The sequence below is a fragment of the Lonchura striata genome, chromosome 23, assembly GCF_050655825.1.
Source record: "Lonchura striata isolate lonStrDom1 chromosome 23, ASM5065582v1, whole genome shotgun sequence".
NCBI classification, from domain to species: Eukaryota; Metazoa; Chordata; class Aves; order Passeriformes; family Estrildidae; genus Lonchura; species Lonchura striata.
Window position 1 is genome coordinate 2,247,865 of NC_140725.1, and position 8,588 is coordinate 2,256,452.

General features: G+C 61.9%; 1 long non-coding RNA gene across 2 annotated transcripts; it reads right to left on the reverse strand.

The window, feature by feature from the left end:
• Positions 1 to 893: 893 nt before the first annotated feature.
• Positions 894 to 7,943, reverse strand: LOC116184427 (uncharacterized). 2 transcript variants are annotated; one of them, XR_013341187.2, is made up of 2 exons: positions 7,170 to 7,943; positions 894 to 1,321 (listed from the first exon to the last, which is right to left on the reverse strand). It is a non-coding gene; the product is annotated as an uncharacterized LOC116184427 (long non-coding RNA). The 2 variants fall into 2 exon arrangements; XR_014949912.1 differs by having other exon boundaries at positions 7,063 to 7,943.
• Between the last annotated feature and the right edge of the window lie 645 nt (positions 7,944 to 8,588).

Sequence of the window (8,588 nt, forward strand, 5' to 3'; positions counted from 1 at the left end):
GTTTTGGGGTGTCTCTCCTCCAACCCCATTACCCCGGGGTGCTGCTCACCCATCCCTGACACCCTTAGGGCGCTGCTCCCCCCAAACCCCAGAACCCGCGGGTGCCTCTGCCCCCGTCACCAGCACCCCCGCAGTGCCTGTGCCCCCAGCCCTGTCGCCCTTGGGGTGCTGCTCACCCCATCCCTGACACCCCTGGGAGGGTCCCATGGTGCCACTTGGCCCCTTCCTGTCCCCCCCAGGACTGTCCTGGTGCAGGTGGCCTCACTCCTGTCACCCCAGAGTCCTGTCACCCCGGGGTCCTGTCACCCCGGGTCCTGTCACCCCGGGATGCCTCATTCCAGGGTTTTGCTCGTTCCAGGGACCTGCTCATCCCAGCCCCATCTTCCCTGGGGTGTCCTGCTGTGGGGTCAGGATCTGCTGTGGGGTCGGGATCTGCTGTGGGGTTGGGTTCTGCTGCGGGGCCGGGCTGTGCCCGTGTCACACCCACCTCACTGAGCACCCTGGCACACGCTCAGGGAGTTTTTCCTCCTCCGGGTTTTTCCTGCTCTCTGATTTCCCGGAATGGGAGACCGGAGGGGAAAGGAAAACGGGGCTGAGCCGATGGATTGTGATCCCTGCCAGGATCCCTGCCAGGACCCAGCAGTGCCAGAGGGGATTCAGCACCCAGCCACCCCTGGATGTCACTGGGGGCTCCCAAAATCCCTTTTGTGCCAGCCTGCAGCACCCAGCACTCCCAGAGTTCAGCTCCCGAGTGCCACATCCCGAACTCTGGAGTTTTCCAGGCACCCTGCTCCCACCAGAGCCACCAGGGCTGGCAGCACCCGCTGTGCCCAGCGCCCAGCTGTGCCACGAGCCGGGCAGCATCCAAGGCCGGAAAACAAAGTCCCGCTGTGTGTGCTGCACCAACAAGGTCATGTTTTGTCTCCGGCCTCCCTCCCTCCCCCCGGCACAGCGGCTCACCCCCGGCAGAGCGAAATCGCTGTTAATTAAAACAGGCGGCATCTTCCTGATTGACTTTTGGGTGCCAGTTGATCAAAAGGCCTTGGCTGGCTGCCGGGCTGGCCCTGAGGGCCGGAGCGTCCCGAGCAGCCGCGGGAGCCGGGCAGGGTGTTCCCTGCTGGAAAACACAGTTCCAGGGGGGTTCTGGCCTTTGGGATTAGTGTGGGCACGCGGTGTTGGCTCCCAGTCCCAGCTCCAGGCTGGTGTTCCCAGCTGGGGAGGAAATCCTGGCTGGGGAGCCCTTCCCAATGTCCCAGCAGCCGTTCAGCCCAGGGAAACACCCACGGAGAATCCACACTTCTCTTCCCACCGTCACTTCATCCTGGAATGCAAACAGGCCTTGTGCTGCTGTGCCATCCCATCCCATCCCATCCCATCCCATCCCATCCCATCCCATCCCATCCCATCCCATCCCATCCCATCCCATCCCATCCCATCCCATCCCATCCCGTCCCGTCCCGTCCCGTCCCGTCCCGTCCCGTCCCATCCCATCCCATCCCATGGATCCCACCCCATGGATCCCACCCCACCCCTGCCCTGCCGGGGAGCTGAGCAGGGCAGGAGTTGCTCGGGGGGCTTTGGAAGGGGCAGGAATTTGCGGGATCCCCGCAGACGGGCAGCTTAGGGTCCGGCTGCTCCCCCAGCAGATGGACAGGCAGACAAATCTCTGCCCGGGGGGACGCCGGGTCCTTGCGGATGTTGTTTTCCACTTTCCAGACCTACTTAAGCCGCGGCTGCTGATTAATTTATTGGGTGCTAAGCGCTGGGAGGCTGCGGGGCAGAGCAGCGAGCTCAGAGGGGCGGGAGGGAGCGGCCCCAGCGCCGCGTCCTGCCCCGCATTCCCCCGGCCTGAACGAGGATTTCGGGCAATTATTTATTCCTGGACCCGGATCATCCTCTCCGCATTTTATCCCGAGTTAAAGGGACCCAGCCACGGCGACCGACAGCGCTGGGAACAAAACCAGAGGGATTTCCACATCGATTTATAAATAGCGAGGGAATGAGCTAATTCGATTTCTCCGGGGAGGGAATTCCAGCAGGGAGAGCTGGGCTGGGTGGATGGGAAGGGATGGGGAGAGCCCTTGGGGACAGCCCAGAGCTGCTTTAGGGTCTGGGGGCTGCTCCTGTGGGGTCTGGGGAATTGGGAATGCTCCTGTAGGGTCGGGGGGCTGCTCCTGTGGGGTCTGGGGAATTGGGAATGCTCCTGTAGGATCTGGGGGCTGCTCCTGTAGGGTCGGGGGGCTGCTCCTGTGGGGTCTGGGGAATTGGGAATGCTCCTGTAGGATCTGGGGGCTGCTCCTGTAGGGTCGGGGGGCTGCTCCTGTGGGGTCTGGGGAATTGGGAATGCTCCTGTAGGGTCTGGGGGCTGTTCCTTTAGGGTCTGGGGAATTGGGAATGCTCCTGTAGGGTCTGGGGGCTGCTCCTGTAGGGTGGGGGGGCTGTTCCTTTAGGGTCTGGGGGCTGCAGCACTTTGACCTTCCCAGGACGTGGAAACCCACCTGGGATGCTCCGGATGCGCATCCCGTGGGGGCTTCAGGGTGAAGGGGCTGAGCTCCCTCAGCTGCAGAGGAAAATCCTCGGTGCTGGGGGATTCCTGGTGGGAACAGGGGCCAGCAGGAGGAGCAGGGAATCTCTCCCCTGCCCCAGGAAGGAGCCGGGCACAGCTCGTGGTACCGAGTGACCTCTGAGGCACACCTGGGCCTCCCGGAGCAAGCAAAGCTCTCCTGGGAGCTCAGCAGCCCCCAGCACCAGTGTCCCCAAATCCTTCCTGGCCCGGGCAGGGCTCCAGCCCGGGAGAGGCTCTGACTTCCCATAGAAACCATGAAAGGGCCCCTTCTTGTGTTTGCCAGAGCCCCGCCACTTTTGGCTCTGAAGATCCCATGGCAACCGGCGCCTTCTGCAACTGCGCTCGCTATTCCTGGGCTGCTTCTTCCCCCTCCTGCGGGATCATCCCGAGGGATCAGCCCCAGCCCTGGGGCCTTTCCCAGCCCCTCACCCCCTTCCCCGCTCTGCCGAGGTGCTGAGGGTCGGGGAGGAGGGAGGAATCTGCTCCGTGTCTGATCCTGGAGCGCTTCCTTGGCCTCAGGAGCTGGGAGGCCAGGCCCAAAGTCAAACCCCTCCAGCCTCACCCTCAGGCCACCCCAGGGTGGCACTGGGGACGCCGTGTGACACGGAGTTTTGGCATTTTGGGATCAGCACCCCCCATGGTGTGACACGGAGTTTTGGCATTTTGGGCTCAGCACCCCCCATGGTGTGACACGGAGTTTTGGAATTTTGGGATCAGCACCCCCCCATGATGTCACACGGAGTTTTGGCATTTTGGGATCAGCACCCCCCATGATGTCACAAAGAGTTTTGGCATTTTGGGATCAGCACCCCCCATGGTGTGACACGGAGTTTTGGCATTTTGGGATCAGCACCCCCCATGATGTCACAAAGAGTTTTGGCATTTTGGGATCAGCACCCCCCATGGTGTCACACGGAGTTTTGGCATTTTGGGATCATCACCCCCCCATGGCCTTTCCCAGCCTGTGGATCCCGCCCGGCACAGAACGGGAGCCCCCACAAGGTCCCGGCCCGGGCATCCCCCTCTGCTCGTCCCTCGCTCCTTATCTCCTGTCCGCTCCTTATCTCGTGTCCCGGCTGATAAAGGGCGGCCTGACCCTGAGCCGCCGGCTGGGAGCAGCCTGCGGAAAAGCGGGAATGCAGCGGGAATGGAGCATCCAGCCGGAAAAGTGGGAATGCAGCATCCAGCTGGAAAAGTGGGAATGCAGCGGGAATGCAGCAGGAACGCAGCATCCAGCCGGAAAAGCGGGAATGCAGCAGGAATGCAGCACCCAGCTGGAAAAACAGGAATGCAGCACCCAGCTGGAAAAGTGGGAATGCAGCATCCAGCTGGAAAAGCGGGAATGCAGTGGGAATGCAGTGGGAACGCTGCGGGAATGCAGCATCCAGCTAGAAAAGTGGGAATGCAGCATTCAGCTGGAAAAGCGGGAACGCAACACCCAGCCGGAAAAGCAGGAATGCAGCATCCAGCCGGAACACCGGGAATGCAGCGGGAATGGAGCGTCCAGCAGGAAAAATGGGGATGCAGCGGGGATGCAGCAGGAATGCAGCACCCAGCCGGAACACCGGGAACGCAACACCCAGCTGGAAAAGCAGGAATGCAGCATCCAGCCGGAACACCGGGAATGCAGCATCCAGCCGGAACACCGGGAATGCAGCATCCAGCCGGAACACCGGGAATGCAGCATCCAGCCGGAACACCGGGAATGCAGCATCCAGCCGGAGCAGGGCGGGGAGGGCCCCGCTGCCCTGGCCCGGCCCGAGCAGGGACGGGTTCCTGGGGATCCTTCCTGGCCGCGGGAAGTTTCCCATGGAAGTTTCTCATGGAAGTTTCTCATGGAAGCAAAGCCAGGCCGGCTCCAAGCCCAGCTTCTCCTGTGCCGTGTCCTACGGGAGTTGGGGGTGCGATTCGGGACCCCAGGTCGCAGCCAGCCCGGCGCTCTGGCAGCGGGGAACCATTCCCGGATTTGTCCCACCCCTCCGGCTCCCGGGGCACCCCCGGCTCTCCCGGCCCGGCTCCGGCCCCGGGGCCCCTCGGCCCCGCAGCAGCTCCGGAGCCTCCCGGGTGTCCCCCCGAGGTGGCCCTGCAGGTGCGGCCCCACCTGAGCGGGGCACAAGGGACGGCCCCGCTCTGCTGGGTGCTGACCCCACTGACCGCACTGACCGCACTGACCGCACTGACCGCACTGACCCCACTGACCACACTGACCCCACTGACCGCACTGACCGCACTGACCGCACTGACCGCACTGACCCCACTGACCGCACTGACCCCACTGACCACACTGACCCCACTGACCGCACTGACCCCACTGACCGCACTGACCGCACTGACCCCACTGACCACACTGACCCCACTGACCGCACTGACCGCACTGACCCCACTGACCGCACTGACCACACTGACCCCACTGACCCCAGACCCCACTGACCACACTGACCCCACAGATCCCACTGACCCCACTGACCCCACAGATCCCACAGATCCCACTGACCACACTGACCCCACAGATCCCACTGACCCCAGACCCCACTGACCCCACTGACCACACTGACCCCACAGATCCCACTGACCCCACTTACCACACTGACCACACTGACCACACTGACCACACTGACCCCACTGACCCCACTGACCCCAGACCCCACTGACCACACTGACCCCACTGACCCCACAGATCCCACTGACCCCACTGACCCCACAGATCCCACAGACCCCACTGACCCCACTGACCCCACAGATCCCACTGACCCCACAGATCCCACTGACCCCACAGATCCCACTGACCCCACAACCACAAATCCCACAGACGCCACAGATCCTACTGACCCCACAGATCCCACAGACCCCACTGACCATACTGACCCCACTGACCCCACAGATCCTACTGACTGCACAGATCCTACTGACCCCACTGACCACACTGACCCCACTGACCACACTGACCCCAGACCCCACTGACCACACTGACCCCACAGTTCCCACACACCCCACAGATCCCACAGAGCCCACAGAGCCCACGGACCCCACAGGTCCCGCAGACACCACAAAACCCTACAGTTCCCACACACCCCACATTTCCACATTCCCACATTCCCACATTTCCACATTCCCACATTCCCACATTTCCACATTTCCACATTTCCCACATTTCCCACATTCCCACATTTCCACATTCCCACATTCCCACATTCCCACATTTCCCACATTTCCACATTTCCCACATTTCCCACAGCTCCCACACTCCCCCGTCAGGCCCGCCCCTCCCGCCGCCGTGGCCGCGTCCCGGTGGCCGCCGCGGACCGGGCGGGGCCGAGCCGAGCCGAGCCGAGCCGGGCCGAGACGAGCCGGGCCGGGCCGGGCCGAGCCGGGCCGAGCCGAGCCGGGCCGAGCCGAGCCGAGCCGAGCCGAGCCGAGCCGAGCCGGGCCGAGCCGAGCCGAGCCGAGCCGAGCCGAGCCGAGCCGAGCCGGGCCGAGCCGAGCCGAGCCGAGCCGGGCCGAGCCGAGCCGAGCCGAGCCGAGCCGAGCCGAGCCGAGCCGGGCCGAGCCGGGCCGAGCCGAGCCGAGCCGAGCCGAGCCGAGCCGAGCCGAGCCGGGCCGAGCCGAGCCGAGCCGAGCCGAGCCGAGCCGGGCCGAGCCGAGCCGAGCCGAGCCGAGCCGGGCCGGGCCGAGCCGAGCCGAGCCGAGCCGGGCCGGGCCGAGCCGGGCCGGGCTGCGGGGCCCCTCTCTCTCTCTCTCTCTCCCCGCAGCTCAATGCGGGTTTTGTGGCGCCGACAGCCGCACAATGCCGCCCATTGTTCCCTTTGCCCATTGAGGCGGGGAAGAGGCAGACGGACGGACGGACGGACGGACGGACGGACGGACGGACGGACGGGCGGCACCGACACCCAGAGCGGCCCGGGGCGCGGGGATGGGCAGCGCCCGAGGGACGCTGAGAGCCCCCAACGCCTCGGCCGGGCTGAGGAGGGAGCTGAGGGAGCGGTGGGATGCTGGGGGTGTTGTTTGTTTGTTCGTGTGGAATATAATATAATAATTATAATGTATTATAATGTATTATAATGTATTATAATATATTATAATGTATTATAATATAATATAATATAATATAATATAATATAATATAATATAATATAATATAATATAATATAATATAATATAAATATATTATTGATATGATGATATGATATGATATGATATGATATATAATATATATAATATATTATATATTATCTATCTTATATAATACGATATAATCTATATTATATAATATTATATATATATTAGAATATAATTTATATAATAAAATATAATATATATTACATAATGTACTATTATATATTATATTATATTATATTATATTATATTATATTATATTATATTATATTATATTATATTATATTATATTATATTATATTATATTATATTATATTATATTATATTATATTATATTATATTATATTATATTATTATATTTAATAGAATATTAATTATAAAACCTCGTCATGAACCCGCTTCATCAGCACCACCAGCGCTCCCGTCGCTGCTCCCTCTCCCCCAGGTCCTGGCGGCGCCTGAACCCCGGGAAATCCAGGGAAAACCTCACCCCAAAATCCCGCGGGTGGGGCGGGGGCTCGGTGCTGTGCCAGCGGGCGCAGCAGCCGCGGGGGAGCCCCGGCGCTGCCTGCAGCTTTCCGGCAGAAATCCCCTCCTTCCCTTCCTGCATCCCGGGCCGCGATCGCTCCACGGCAGAATTCCCCCCGGGCCCGGAGCGCCCGAGGGGCTCCACCCCGCTGGGGGATGCTCGGGGGGCCCGGAGGGGATGTGCAGAGGCAGCAGCGGCTCCCACCCCCCTCCGCCCCGCGCGGATTTCGGGCTCGGGGGGTCCCCGCTGCCCCCGGTCCCGCCCGCTCGGGGCGGGCTCCCGGAGGGGTCTCCAGGCGGTTTTGGGGCTCAGCCGGGCCGGGCTGGGGGCAGCGGGGCCGTGCCCGCCCCGCGGCTCGCCGGGATGCAGCGGCGGATGCAGCTCGGGCAGAATTGCATGGCCGCAGCCATGGCAACGGCAGCGCGGGGGATGCGGGGATGAGGGGGATGCGGGAGAACCGGGAGAACCGGGAGAACCGGGAGAACCGGGAGAACCGGGGGGTGCGGGGGGCGCGGGGCTGCAGCGCTGCCATCGCACCCAGGGCCGGCTCGGCCGCGTCTGGGGCCGCCCCACATCTGGATTTGCACACATCTGGGATCTGGCTTTTCCCGGGTCTGGATTCACCCCACATCTGGTTTAATCCGTGTCTGGGTTCACCCCACACCTGGGGTCACCCCACATCAGGATTCTCCACACATCCGACTTCTCCCAGGCCTGGGTTCACCCCACATCTGGTTTCATCCAGGTCTGCCTTCTCCCAGCTCTGGGTTCACCCAGCTCTGGGTTCACCCCACATCTGGTTTTATCTGGACCTGCCTTTTCCCAGGCCTGGGTTCACCCCACATCTGGCTCTTTCCAGGCCTGGGGTCACCCCACATCTGGCTCTTTCCAGGCCTGGGGTCACCCCACATCTGGCTCTTCCCAGGTCTGTGTTCACCCCACATCTGGCTCTTCCCAGGCCTGGGGTCACCCCACATCTGGCTCTTCCCAGGTCTGTGTTCACCCCACATCTGGCTCTTTCCAGGTCTGTGTTCACCCCACATTTAGATTTTCCCCCGGACCTGCCTTCCCCCCACATCGGCACCACCCCAAGGCCGCCGTCACCCCTCTCCCGCTTCCCCGTGCGGGTCCCCCCGTTCCGGGGTGCCGGGGGTGCAGCGCCCCGGGAGGGGCGGGCAGGGCGCGGGGGGCTCTGCGGGTGCCATGAAAGCCGCCGCTGTTTGTTTTGGCTCGGCCGCGCTTCGGCTCCGCGTTAACTTTGAACTCTCGGCTTTTTTTCCTCTCCAGGACTCTGCACCTCGGGGTGCTGCCTCCCACCCCCCTCCTCCGGCACCACGGGGGGGTTTCAGAGACCACCCCCCCCCCCAAATCGCTGCCTGC